General features: G+C 34.1%; 1 protein-coding gene across 17 annotated transcripts in view; it reads right to left on the minus strand.

Moving 5' to 3' along the window:
• The window catches only part of LOC115209152 (polypeptide N-acetylgalactosaminyltransferase 1), a 612460-nt gene that overhangs the window by 591557 nt on the left and 6137 nt on the right, over positions 1-14766 (minus strand). The window lies entirely within an intron of this gene.

Genomic DNA, 14766 nt, shown 5'->3' on the forward strand with positions numbered 1-14766 from the left:
TGTCATTGCCTTTTTTTTTTTATTCTTAATACTTTCTACTTTACTAAACCCGTAAGTAGTGAAAATTGAATCTGACCATGAAAATATTTTAATTAAATATTAAAAAAGAAAATAGTTTGTTGGCTGTCTACTTGCCTGACAGTGAACAAGTACAGGTAATAAAGTAAATGGAATGATAACATGGTAGGACTTGAGCACATATGTGAATCTGCTCTGAAGGAATCAGCTGACTGAACAGAACTATGATCAAAGACATTTCAGCTGGAAGCAATCTGTCTGTCTTTTTCATAAAGTAGGGTGTGAATTCAACGAAATTTGGCAACTATTTCTAGTACATCAAACAACTTCACAGATGTACTTCCATTGGTCTATCACCTTTGTATTTCTCAACAGTGAAATGAGTTTTAAATGACAAAAGTGAAGAAGCAAAACCTCTTATAGAGTTTCTCAAAACTAAGAAATGCAATCAAGAAATTACAGAAATATAATTATGCATATGTACACATCAAAATAATGCTTTCAGAGAATAGCAGTGAGATTATATTATGATACAGAGTGATATGACCAGTATTAGACTTTTAAAAAAAGTGCTATGCTGTTAAGATCACAATCTGTAAGAAAGTAAAAGAGAAAACAGCAGAGAAGAAACCAATTATAGTAATTTTCAATAACAACCTTCATTATTCTGCATTTCATTTTACTAATATTAATAAAGTAACTCCCTCTAGATTCTACAGAAAAAAGCTTTCTTTCAGCAGGGTAGAATTCATTGGTGCCAACTGAAAATTGTTTACTAAATGTTTTATTTCTTGCTCCACATTCAATGTAGTGAAATTTAACCAATATTTTCAATCTTGGTTCTACACTTTAATTCACTTTGCTGCCTTAGAATCATGAAAACCACAGGTCCACATATCACCTTCACTTGTATATTGAACATGCATTGCTCAGGAATTATCTCCTTTTCTAACATAACTTTTCACACACATAACCTAGTCACCCGTATAGTCAACCAGGTGATACACGAAGGAGTCATACCCAATGACTGGTGTAGCAGCATACTAGTCAACTGCTACAAAGGTAAAGGTGATGCCCTGGATACAAATAATTACAGAGGTATCAAGCTGTTGGATCAGGTAATGAAGGTTACGGAGAGGGTCATAGCCCAACTAATTAGAGAGAGTTAGTTTAGATGAGATGCAGTTTGGGTTTGTCTCAGGGAAAAGCACCACTGATGCTATATTCCTGGTAAGGCAGCTGCAGGAGAAATACCTAGCCAAAGATAAGCCCCTGTACCTGGCTTTCGTTGACATGGAGAAAGCCTTTGATAGGGTCCCCCGATCCCTCATCTGGTGGTCAATGAGGAAACTAGGGATAGATGAATGGCTGGTGAGGGCTGTGCAAGCCATGTACAGAGATGCCGTATGTAAGGTTAGAGTTGGCAACATGTACACAGAAGAATTCAAAGTAGAGGTTGGGGTCCACCAGGGTTCAGTACTCAGCCCCCTCCTATTTATCATAGTCCTCCAGGCAATAACGGAGGAATTCAAGACAGGTTGCCCCTGGGAGCTCCTCTATGCTGACGACCTCGCTCTAATCGCTGAGTCATTATCAGAACTGGAGGAGAAGTTCCAGGTGTGGAAGGAGGGTTTAGAATCGAGGGGCCTTAGAGTCAACCTAGCTAAAACCAAAGAACTAATAAGTAGAAAGGTAGAAAATCCACAAATATCCTCAGGAAGATGGCCCTGCTCGATCTGTAGAAAAGGTGTAGGTAGAAACTCTATAAGATGTACCCAGTGTAAGCTATGGACACATAAGAGGTGCAGCAATGTCAAAGGTAGGCTAACTGGGAAGATAGTTTTTGTATGTGGCAGATGCTCTGGAGCATTGACCTCCGAAAATCTGCAGAAAACAACTTCCGTCACTTTCCGGGGGGAAAAACTAGAAGTTGTTGATAGCTTCCGCTATCTAGGTGACCAAGTCAGTAGTGGGGGTGGGTGCGCTGAAAGTGTAACTGCTAGAATAAGAATAGCCTGGGCAAAGTTTAGGGAGCTCTTACCTCTGCTGGTGACTAAAGGCCTCTCATTCAGAGTAAAAGGCAGACTGTATGATGCATGTGTACGAACAGCCATGCTACATGGCAGTGAAACATGGGCCGTGACTGCTGAGGACATGCGTAAGCTCGTGAGGAACGAAGCCAGTATGCTCCGATGGATGTGTAATGTCAGTGTACTTACTCGACAGAGCGTTAGTACCTTGAGAGAAATGTTGTACCTAAGAAGCATCAGTTGTTGTGTGCAAGAGAGACGATTGCGCTGGTATGGTCATGTGGCGAGAATGGATGAAGATAGGTGTGTGAGAAAGTGCCAATCCCTAGCAGTTGAGGGAACCCGTGGAAGAGGTAGACCCAGGAAAACCTGGGACGAGGTGGTGAAGCACGACCTTCGGACGTTAGGTCTCACCATGGGAATGACTAGAGACCGAGACCTATGGAAGTATGCTGTGCGTGAGAAGACCCAGCAAGACTAGTGAAGCCATAATCCGTGGCCCCTACCTGGGACGTAGTCAGTCCACCTGTGCATACCTTCCTTCTTGTGACACTTGTGAAGACCTGTTGAGGCAAGTGAGAATCGAATCGAATCAAATCAAATCAAATCGAACCAAATCAAAATAGATGAACATCAATGGAATTTGTATCCTTGTGGTACCAGTGCCGGTGGCACATAAGAAAACCATCCGAACGTGACCGTAGCAAGTACCGCAACGACTGGCCTCCGTGCTGAGGGCATGTAACAAACACCATCCGAGCGTGGCCGTCCGCCAGCCTCGTCTGGCACCTGTGTCGGTGGCACATAAAAAACACCATCCGAGCGTGGCCATCTGCCAGCCTCGTCTGGCACCTGTGTCGGTGGCACATAAAATCACCCACTACACTCTCGGAGTGGTTGGCGTTAGGAAGGGCATCCAGCTGTAGAAACACTGCCAGATCTGACTGGCCTGGTGCAGCCTCCAGGCTTGCCAGACCCCAGTTGAACCGTCCAACCCATGCTAGCATGGAAAGCGGACGTTAAACGATGATGATGATTCACATCAGACATACTAAACGTATATATATTTTATAAAATAAATTTATATTTTATTATACATGCACTGAATGTGTGTGTGTGTGTATATATATATATTTTCACTATTACAGCCAACGAATCTAGTCAACGCACAAGACAGCCATTATGCTGTCCCCCACAAAATACCACCATGTGAACTCTGTTGAGACTAGTAAGAAACAATTATGAACTTTTTTATTACACTTACCTTTTAAAAATATTTTTGATACGGTTCGTTTTTTCAAGAAGAACCGAAACATGTAAAATCTCTAAGAAAATTAAAATTTATCTTATATAGTGGCGTTTTCAAACTTCTTTTTTATAAATATATACCCACTCGTATGCCACCCACACTTATTATAAATATATATATATATATGTTACAATCACCACTGTCAATTCAAAAACCCAGAATAAAGCCCTTCTTTATTAAGTATGATGATAGAAGCAAATATTGTCAACATAGGCTATACAATAGCTAAGTGCTAACACAATTGTGCGTTAACATTTTTAGGTTCCATGCATTAACACAGTTAATGCAATGGAATATGAAAAAAAAAAGCTAGAAAAAATATTAGTCAATGTCGTGTTTTCCAGCAAATACTGATGATAACTCCATGGTGATATTTCAATCTTATTAACTTCATACATGAAGCATACCCCCCATATAATGTGGGCAAGATTAATTGTATTTGATATTAAAATAGAAGTCCCAAATATTGCAAGAAAATATCCAATCTCTGCTTGTATAAAGAAAGAAAAGAAATGCAACTGATGATAAGAGTGAGCATGCATGTACACATACACAAATACTTTCACATAAAAATAATTCATGGTGTGATTTGAAGATTCTTAGGTTTCTCAATCTTTTACTTTCTCTCTCTCCCTTCAATAAATAATAAACATTTCTTTTGAAAACAGAGATAAGTAGGTTTGTTTTTAAATTACCAAAGATGTTTACACAAATATTTTTCTTAAATATTGCATCCATTTTTTTTTTTTTTTAAATAATGCATATGTAAACAACATTTCTATAAATATATAAAAATGTTTAGATATTCCATTTTTGCAAATATTACAAAATAATTTTGTAACAATTTTGCTTACTAAGAAAAACTCCAGTTATATCATACTTTGGTGTTTATTAGCAATATACAAATAAATTATATACAGTACTATCATCAACTATTAAACAATTGCATTTCAAATGTTTTCTATCTTCAAATATCATAAGCCTATCTCATTAAATAATTTTTATTTCAACTTACAGTAATCTCACTTCCTTTTAGTGTAAAACTAATCAAAGCTAACTTCAAAATATATCTCTCTATATCTTTCTTACAACTATTTTCTACACTGTTGTGAGTTAATCAAATCTACAAAATTGGATTATTTTCAAGGAACCTTTAAAAACTGAATGCACTCTAAAGTTGCAGCATTTCCATCTACTAGCAGAACTGATAGCAATATGTATTTAACAAGTACTACTAACATCCTTATACACTGTTTCTAAGTATTCCTCATTTTCTGTAAAAGTAGACTTGTCATTTCAAAAACTACATAATTTATAAGCCCACATTTAAGTCTATCTCATATGGTTCAGCATAACCTATTTTCACGTGAATGTTATGTCAATGAAAACAAGTACTTTTTAAATAAAGATAGGAAAAGTAAAGAGACTTGCTTAATCAAGTATATGATGGACTGTTTTCTTTTCATAAGTATCTATAACCAACAACACATTTTCATTACCCTTATTCATTTATCAAGTATGACAGCAAACCTAAGCTGCTATTCAAGAACTTGGGTTGGCAGCAGATTCATTTTGATACAGAAATAAATATTTTGCAACTTCAGTAATATTTGTTGCATCGATAATTTCACAGGCAATTTCAGTATGAAATAGATAGACACCTTAGAAAAGCAGCATATTTCCAATCTTAATATCTAAACATTCTTGTACGCATATACATCATTAACATTATAGTACATTATCTCTTGTGTGTGAAAAATTAAGAAAAATGAGGCAGCCACTGACAGCCAAACTATGTTCCTTTTACAAGAGATATATTTTATTATGACTAAAATAAGGATCTGAAGTAATTTTCTAGAATCATTATCAGGAACACATTTGATTATAAGACTAAGATGATAAATAACTGATATGGCTAAGAGTTCAAATCACAGAATAGTGTGCAGTTAAAATAGATTATTCTTTTGCAGTGAGAGCAGAGATAACACCACAGTATATTGTCCCCTACCCAGAGAAGGAGAAACTTGCCAAAGCTAACAGAGGTAGTACAATATATTCAAAATTTGTATGGTTGTAAGTAGTTTTGATTTAAACTCTGGGGACCTAAAAAAAACACTGTAGTATGGCCATCTCAGATAGAGTTCACAAATGATCTTAATCACCAATACAAACTTAAATTTTGGTTATGATCATGAACTGCATGTTGTGTTTGGTGTAAACAGCTTACCCTACATTAAACTAATTCACACAAAAGCACCTTTTACTAAACTACAAAAGATTCTACAAGAATGGAATCTCAATGCATCAGTGACAGAAAATACTTTTCTTACTTTGTTGATAAAAAGAAGGGTATCTAGCTGTAGAAAATATTTGCTTCTAACACTTTAATGTGTGCAATAAAGCAACATAGAAAAATGAATGTAAAACAGTAATAAAACAAAATTTATAACATCTGAATATAAACAAAAATTTATTATCAATAGGAATTAATTGATATATATAATATCAAATGCTGTCTTATACAACAATATTCTTATTCCCTCAAAATACTTCATTTTCAGCATCAAAGATGATAAATTCACTGCATGAATATGTTAATAATCATGAAAATATTAATAAACTAAGCTGACTACAAGAATAATTCTATTTCATTAATTAATACTAAAATGAACAGTTGTCAATGTTAACAAATCTACAGCACTATAAAATGTTACGTTGCAACAAGAGAAGAGAGCAAACTGCTACTTTCAAGTCTGTTTCTACAGTAAACTATTACAGATCACAGATTAAAGCTCTTGGTGCAAATACCATAGACTATCATCTATACTGAAAAGAGAGTTTTATCAATGAAGGAACTGTTATAAAATAGACATGTTCCAGTCTTCTTTCATTCTCATGATAAAAAAAAACAAAAAGGAATTAATTTTATACATTAGGTATCAGAAATAAAAAGCAGTAATTTTGGGTGTCAATTCTCTTTTTGAACTACAACAAGACACCACAGACAAAAGTAGGAGTGAATCTAGAAGTTGTAAATTAATACAGTAAGCAAAAATGAATGAAGATATTTTGCAGAAATGAGGGAGGGGTGCATTGCAGGTTTTGGTTGGATGTTTTGTGAAATCTAAAGACATAGGTTGATAGATGAGCAAGTTGTACAATTAAACCGATAGTGTAAGCTTTAACTTAGAAAGACTTACAACTTACGCTATTGCCTATCCAATTTTCATTTGGATAATCTCCATTTTCAGCTTGGCTTAGAGAAGCATCACTGAATAACTTTCTCCTGTGGTAAGAATTACATACTTTAGTCTACAAAAACATGATTTTATATATATATATATATACACACACACACACACATTCAAATGGATTTTATAGCAAAACACTTTGTATATATTTTATCTACATTATATATATTAATTACATTGACAAGCATAATTATAGAATTTTATGAATATAATCAAAAGCAAAAATAGAACAAAAGAAAAAAATCATTAGAATTGGGAACCACTAAAAAGAAAATTCACATGACATTACTGAAGATATGAATAATTGTAGTTTGCACAAGTTTTAACAGCCATATTTCAAAACTTTCATTAAACAGAATTTAAAAACTGCTCCCAACTGTTAACAGCAGTAGCTTTTGCTTAGGTTGTAAATAACTTTTGCACAAAGTATGATTTCCTTACTCTGCCTTTGTACGTGTGGGTTTCTAATCTTAGAAAAATGAAGAATCTTTTCTTACCAATTATTTAAAACAGATTACTCTGTTTAAATTTTTTCAGCCTTGAAGAATTTCAAACATTATATTACTTTAAAGAAATGTTTGTATTTGGTTTTTGCACTCTGGATTAAACATGGAGATTCCATTAACATGAAAAGTATGAGGGGGGGGGCATATGAAAAGTGCCCAGACAACAGACAAAAAAAAAGTTAAAAGCACAAAATTAAGATATCACAAGTAAATATGTAATATTATCAAAAAGTGACTATTTCTCACTCTACAGAACAGAGATATAACTTGCCTATAATTCAAGCAAGTCTTTTAAATTATTGAAAGTACACTGTAATAACTGTCAAACCTGCTAAAAATACTACCTCTGTTAAATATTTTCTCTTTAACAGATTTCATGTGTTGGATGGAGCTCATCCTGATTTTCAAGATATTGGTTGGTTGAAAATTTTCTCTGAGGTCATTCATAAAACGTTTTGCACTCAGCACTTAATGCTTTTGATACCACCCTTGGTTTTATGATATAAAACACTTCATGCTTAAAAATAATCTCAGTTAAAACTTTCCATCAAAACTCAATGATAATTTATGTTCCAAACACCAGCTTAATAATAACAAAATTATTTTACTAAATTCTTCATTATATTTAGAATAAATTAAAACAAATGCAGTGTATTTCAACAAAAATATGATAACCAAAAGGTTAAGTAAATGAAACTCTCAACAATTATACAGTATCCCTACAGTTTGTATTAGTGAACAGTACAATCTATGTTGTATTACCATGCATCCAGCCATAGAAAATATGCCTCATTGAATTCCATCTAATCTATGTAAGCATGAAAAAGCAGTCATCAAAATAAAACGAAACAAGAACACATCTACAAGGGTCTACAAATTATAAACCCTTCTGCCAGTAAATGAACACACTGATAACACTTTTTTATTTACACTATACACTTCAAAAGTTATGAACCAACAAAGAAGTCTTTATACAGACACCCAGCCTGCTAGTAATAGCTGCACCATATTTCCCAAAAAGAAAAGACACAGTACCTGAAATGAACTATGAGAAGGTCATGCTCAAGCTTGCAAATTCGTTTCAATTCACATGCCATAAGAGAGATGCAAGTACTGATAAAGACTTTCATGGGAAAGCAAAAAGTTTTTAATGATGAAAGAAAACTATACAATACTTCTGTTCAAGCCTTTCAAACAGGCATTTTTGCTATCTGTTCAATTGCTCTATTTTTATTAATTGTAATTTTTTTTTCCGATACAGGTTGGGCAGAGAGGACAGACGTTTTTGAAATGGCTATTACTCAGCCCCAGCGGGAGGGACAGATGTCCGACAGGTACCATTTGGTCCATGGTGTCTTAGCATTTTTTTTCCTTTTCAGGTGAAGCCATGGTACTGTAGACAATAGAGCATCGTGTTTACCTACAAGAGTTACGTGAAGAATAACAAGTCTGTCACAGCAGTTCAGCTTGAGTTTCAGTGCCACTTAAACATATGCCAAAATCAGGCTGTTGCCACCCATAACACAATCTTACGATGGGTGAATGGACTTTGTACATGAGGTACACTGATGAATAGGAGACCAGTGGGGGTGCCACAAATGGTATGGACCCTGGAAAATGTGGAACACATCAGACAAGCTTTGAGTCCAAATCACTCAGCTAGGAGGCATTCTACTGAACTTGGCATCGGTAATCAATCGGTAAGGCACATTTTGCATGAAGACCTGCATTTCCACCCATACAAATTGGTCATTGGGCAACAGTTGAAACCATGGGACTATGCACAGTAGCTTAATATTGCATGTCAGATGGAAGCAATTTTTGAGGCAAATGACAACCTCAATTTGTTAATGAGTGATGAAGCTCATTTTCATCTCAATGACATGCTGAATCAAAGGAACTGTCGTTACTGGGCTCTTGAAAATCCAAGAGAACTGCATAAAAGACCACTGCACAGCCCAAATGTGTTGTTCTGGTATGCTGTTGGAAAAACTACTGTCATTGGTCATTACTTTTTTGAAGACAATAATGAAAATGCTGTTACTGTGAACTCTGAGCATTACACCAAGATGATAAACAACTTCTTTGTGCTTGAATTCTGATGAAAACATATCCCTATTCAACATGTGTGGTTTCAGCAAGATGGGGCAACAGCCCACACAGCCAGAGTATCAATGGACGTTTTTCGCCCTTTCTTCAGTGACCACCTCATTTTCAGGTTTGCTGACATTCCTTGGCACCCTCAGTCTCCTGATTTATCTATGTGTGATTATTTCTTGAGGGGAAACCTCAAGGCATGTGTGTAAGTACATAAGCCCTGTACACTGGATGATTTGAAGAATGCTGTTCACATAGAAGTCACCCAAATTGATGGAGCAATGCTGGAGAGTGGAGGCCAACTTCCAAGAATGCTTTCAGAATCAAAACAGACACCATATGATGGATGTTATTTTCCACACTTGATTTTGACAAATGCTAATTCAATACAAATACACTGATGTCAATAAAATTTGTTTGCAGCTAAAATTAATGATTTTGTAAATTTTTCAAAAACATCCATCCTCTCAACCCACCATGTTGTACTTTTATATTTATGCATCATTACAAAGACAATACAATGAACATTTGAGTACAGCCAATACAATGAACACTTGAGTACAGAGAGTGCTGTATAAGACATAAAGGGCATGTTTTGTCCAAAGGTGAATTTCTTTATCATATTGGTGGTAGTTTTGACCATGTTTTTTATGCTACAATTTATCAAAAGGCTTCAGTTAAAACATGAACTTAGTAGCGGAACAGCTGCCCTTCATATTTTATAGCATTACTGACATTTTTCATTTTCAGTCAAAAAATCCCTAACCACCTTAGTGATCAAACAATCAAATTTGTTTGTCTCTTGCAAAAGGTATAACTTCAACCCTGAATCATGAATGTCACACAGGTTTCAAATTTCCAGGAAGTTTGGCTCATAAAGTCAATTCTTTTATCAAGGGAAAACAAAAGTTATTCTTCCCAGTTCCAGTAGCCAAATCAATAATTTTCTTTCAAATATAACTGTCTTTAAAATGTTACCTGGCAAAAATATATCAAGTGAAACTGTTGCTGAGACATCTAATGAATTGGTTTTCCTACTTTCCACTGACAAAATTTTAAATCCTACAAACTTATTTTAATGAATGAATTTAAGCCAATGTAAATACTATACTCATTCTATTTGTCTAAAAGTATTTGAAGAATCTGTCTAAAAATTCCTAATACTGAACATACAAACAAAGCCAAAAATCTATTTAACCTCCCCTCTACTAGTTGCAAATGAAAATATTAAATTCATATAGCTATAAAGCTAGACAGATGAAAATTATTTCAACTTCTCTTTAAAAAAATTAGAAATGATTTCAAGACAACTTCAATTATTACAAAAATGTTTGAATAATACAGTTCAAATAAATAGGTTTCTCACTGCATTTGTTTGTCAATAATATTTGAACAGTAAAATGAAACAATGAACACCCTCTAATGAAAATAGCTATGATAAATCTTAACTGGCAAATGAAATTTAGTATGTCTCAGTAAAGTTGACCAATACATGTGAGTGGAATTTGCTACAAGGAAACTGTGCAGAAATCCACTGAATATGGGTGTACGTCTGTGTTCATTAACAAAGATTATATACAAATGCAAGAAAAAATACAGGATGTAGGCAAATATAGTAGCAACACTTTCCCAGGTATATGAGTACTTTGTGGTTGCAAAATAAACTTCTTAGGCATTTGTCTTTACTGTGTCAATATTATGGAAATGAATGAATATTGAATATTTTTATATTATATATATATAATATATATATATATATATATATAAAACATATGGATCATTGGCGATTTTTTTCCTCTATCTTCCTTTTCTCTTAAACTTTCCTCCGACTCCTGTTTCTGATGAAGAGCTTTGCTTGAAACATAAAACCATCTTTCTTTCCTTCCCAGAGCATCTGCTAACACGACCTCACATTGTTGTTTTTTTTTCTTGTGTTTGTTCTTCATTGCTTTTGGATTTACTATACATACATACATGCATATATACATACATGCATATATATATATATATATATATATATACACATACCTAACTGTATGAAAAAGTATGTGAATGTTTTATTCATTAACTTTAATGTACAATGATCACTCTACACATCACATGACTAGTTTTTGTTGACTAATTTCAACCACTGATCAGACCACTTCTGACTGGTTGGCTTGTCAACCAGTTTTTAACCAATTGTTCTATAGCTAAAATTATTTTACAAAAGAATATACTTAACTCTTTAGCATTCAAACTGGCCATATCCAGCCAAAATATTTAACCTGTTTTACATTGAAGCTGGCCAGATTTGGCCTCTAACCTCATTCCTAAAATGTCATTCTAAAACTAAGCAATCAAATGATCAACATCTCTAAACTACAAGATAGAGCATGATTAATTTAAAACTATAAATAAACAAACATTACATTTGACAGAATAATCTGAATGCTGAGGGGTTAAAAATATCTGAAATCTGTTGCACATATTTTATATTAAAAATTATTCTATACTTAAAATTGTCATATAGATAAATTTTCCAAAATATATATTTTTAAATATCGGTCATCAATAACAATTAAATTAAAAACTCATTTAAAATTGTTCTGAGTTATTTTACAAAATATCTAATATTCACAGTATGAAAAATATTTTGTAAAATAATAACTATAGAGAAATTCTTTGAACAGTCACTTTGATAAAAAATTGTTTAGATGAGAAGTTGTACTTAATTACATTTTATATATCATCATTTAATGTCTGCTTTCTATGCTGGCATGGGGTGGACAGTTTGACAGGAGCTGGCTAAGCAAAAGACTGCATCAGATTTCATTGTCTGTTTTTGGCATTGTTTTTATTGCTGGATGCCCTTCCAAACACCAACTATCTTAGAGTGTGGGCTGGATACTTTTTACAAGGCACTAGCACTGGTTGGGTCATCAACAAACCATATATATATATATATATATATATATATATATATATATATATAAACACATATATATAAAGGATAAAGACCCCCTTCAGTTATGAATGAACATGGGATTGCACCAAGGTAGTTCCCCTCCAAGGCACAAATCTGGGCAAGGTTGTTTATGGAAGACCAGCAGCCACCCATGTATACTATCACCCCTCTCCATGCCACTGATGTTATCCAAGATCAGCAAAGGCCAATACAGTTTTACACCAGTAACATCGAAACTCATTTCTACAGCTGAGTGAACTGGAATAACATGAAATAAAGTGTCTTGCTCAAGAACACGACACACAGCCTGGTCTGGGAATCAAACTCACTGCCTCATTATTATGAGCCCAACACTTTAACCACTGACCCATGCACCTTCATACACACACACACACACCACACACACACACACACACACACACACATATATATATATATATATATATACATAAGGTGAACATGAGAAATCAAAAAAGATTATGAGGCACATACTTCATAGTGACTTTATTCAACTGTTCTTGAAACAACAGTGTTTCTTTAGCATGTACAATGATAGTGTTTTTGTGTTGTTGAAGAATTTATGAGTTTCCACTGAAGAAGGGTGTTAAAATTCTGATCATGAAAGTAGAGCAGGTCTGGTGCGAAAGGAGCTTAAGTTGCAGTTACATAAGGAATGTGAATACTATCATCAATGCAGTTAATTAAAAGTCAAATGATAAGATTTACATACAGAAAGAGAAGTGTGAGGGATACAGATGACCCCTGGGGTAGAGTAAAATTGAAAGAATGTGGGTTCAAGACAGAGAGAACAACAAATGCATGGTGCGGAACAGTGGTTCTCAACCATTTTTTTACCTATGAACTCCTTTGATTACTATTATATTTTGGTGGAGCCTCAAGGTCGTTTGATGTTTAAAAAATTACTTTCATAGATACTTCTTTCAAAAGTGCTATTTTGTTGTTTTTTTAGTTTTTCACACATTCACTTGTGTAGTTCAAACTGTGTATGTTAGAGAAAGAATCCTAGCTGTTTCTTGCAATAAATGCATCTAAAGCAAAATCTTTTCATGGGCCCATAATATACTACTGTGAATCCCTAATTTATTATTTTGCTTGTGTGGACCCCAGTGAGAACCACTGATGTAGACAAGTGTTCTACAAATAAAGGTAGTTTTTTTTTCATTTCATGCAACTGTCAAACATTTGAAGATGGTTCTTATGTAATTATGGTCATCATTCAATATATTACATGTTAGTACACATGCAATTTATTTTCAAGTCAAGGCATGGAACCATTAATGCACTTATAAGAATTTAGAAAGATATCAGACTAAACACCTAAAATGTGTGCAACTGACAGCAGAATACAGACATGCAAGTGTGTACATATGCATCTAATTATTTATTTCTAGTTTTCATGCTGATGAGTGTGAGGTAGCTTTTGTAAATGTTGCCATTTTCTTGAAATTGTAGAAGCATATTTTAATAGTTTCATACCCCTTCTGCTAGAAACCACTCAACAGTGAAAATGAAGTGGAATATATATGCAATTAGAGAAGTTTGGTAAACTGTGCAAAGCATATGGTCTAAGTACACAATATGATGACTGCAGTATGGTCTGAATGTACAGACCTGCAGTCAATAATTTAACAGAAAATCGACTCAACTACCTATATACAATTCATAAATTAAACTCATAAACAGAATTAATTTCATGATTGAAAATGCTAGAATTTTATAAAATTGTTTTAACACAAATATAGCTGCCATTGAGATAACTAGATTTTGATAAGCAGATTTTTACAGTACAGCCAATGAGGGAAAATGACATACAAGAGGACATTTGGGAAGAAAGCCAATGTTGAAAGGAACTGAAAAGAAATATGAAGGAAGCCAATGAGCAATATCTGCAATAAATGGTCATGATCAGTAAAGGGGACACTGTTACATGTGTAGTTGGAAGAAATTCAGCTATGAAAGCAATACAATCAATAAGCCCCCAATAAATTTAATGCCAAATTGAGAAAGTATATTATATATGAACTAATATTTCTGTTATTAAAACAATGGTGCAGCAAGACTGTGGTTAAGAAGTATTATAAAAAAAATCAACAAGATCTAAACTTAAATTCTCCATGAGCATCAATGTACTCTCACTCAAGATAGATACTGTTAGTTTATGTTAGATAGATTAAATTCAGTAACAAGTCACAAAATAAAAAAATCTCAAAAATGTCCTAAACTCGAATAATTCTAAACCTAATCTAAGTTCACCATCATCCTCTTTTTAGCATCTTTTCTATGCTTGCATAGGTCAGATTCATTCAGGTAGTATTTTCTATAGCAGATACCTGTTGCCTTTTTCAAACAAGGTAATCATCATCATCATCTTACAGTTCTATATTTAAAAGATGAGGAATTATGTACATTATTTACAATTGATGGATATTTGTCATCATCTTGTTTGTTGTTAACACAACGTTTCGGCTGATATACCCTCCAGCCTTCATCAAGTGGCTTGGGGAAATTTCAAACCTGGGTTCTCCCATGGGCATATGGCTTAGTGGTTAAGAGCATGGGCTACTAACCCCAAAATTCTGAGTTCGGT

Source organism: Octopus sinensis, linkage group LG1 (assembly GCF_006345805.1).
Source record: "Octopus sinensis linkage group LG1, ASM634580v1, whole genome shotgun sequence".
Classification (NCBI taxonomy): domain Eukaryota; kingdom Metazoa; phylum Mollusca; class Cephalopoda; order Octopoda; family Octopodidae; genus Octopus; species Octopus sinensis.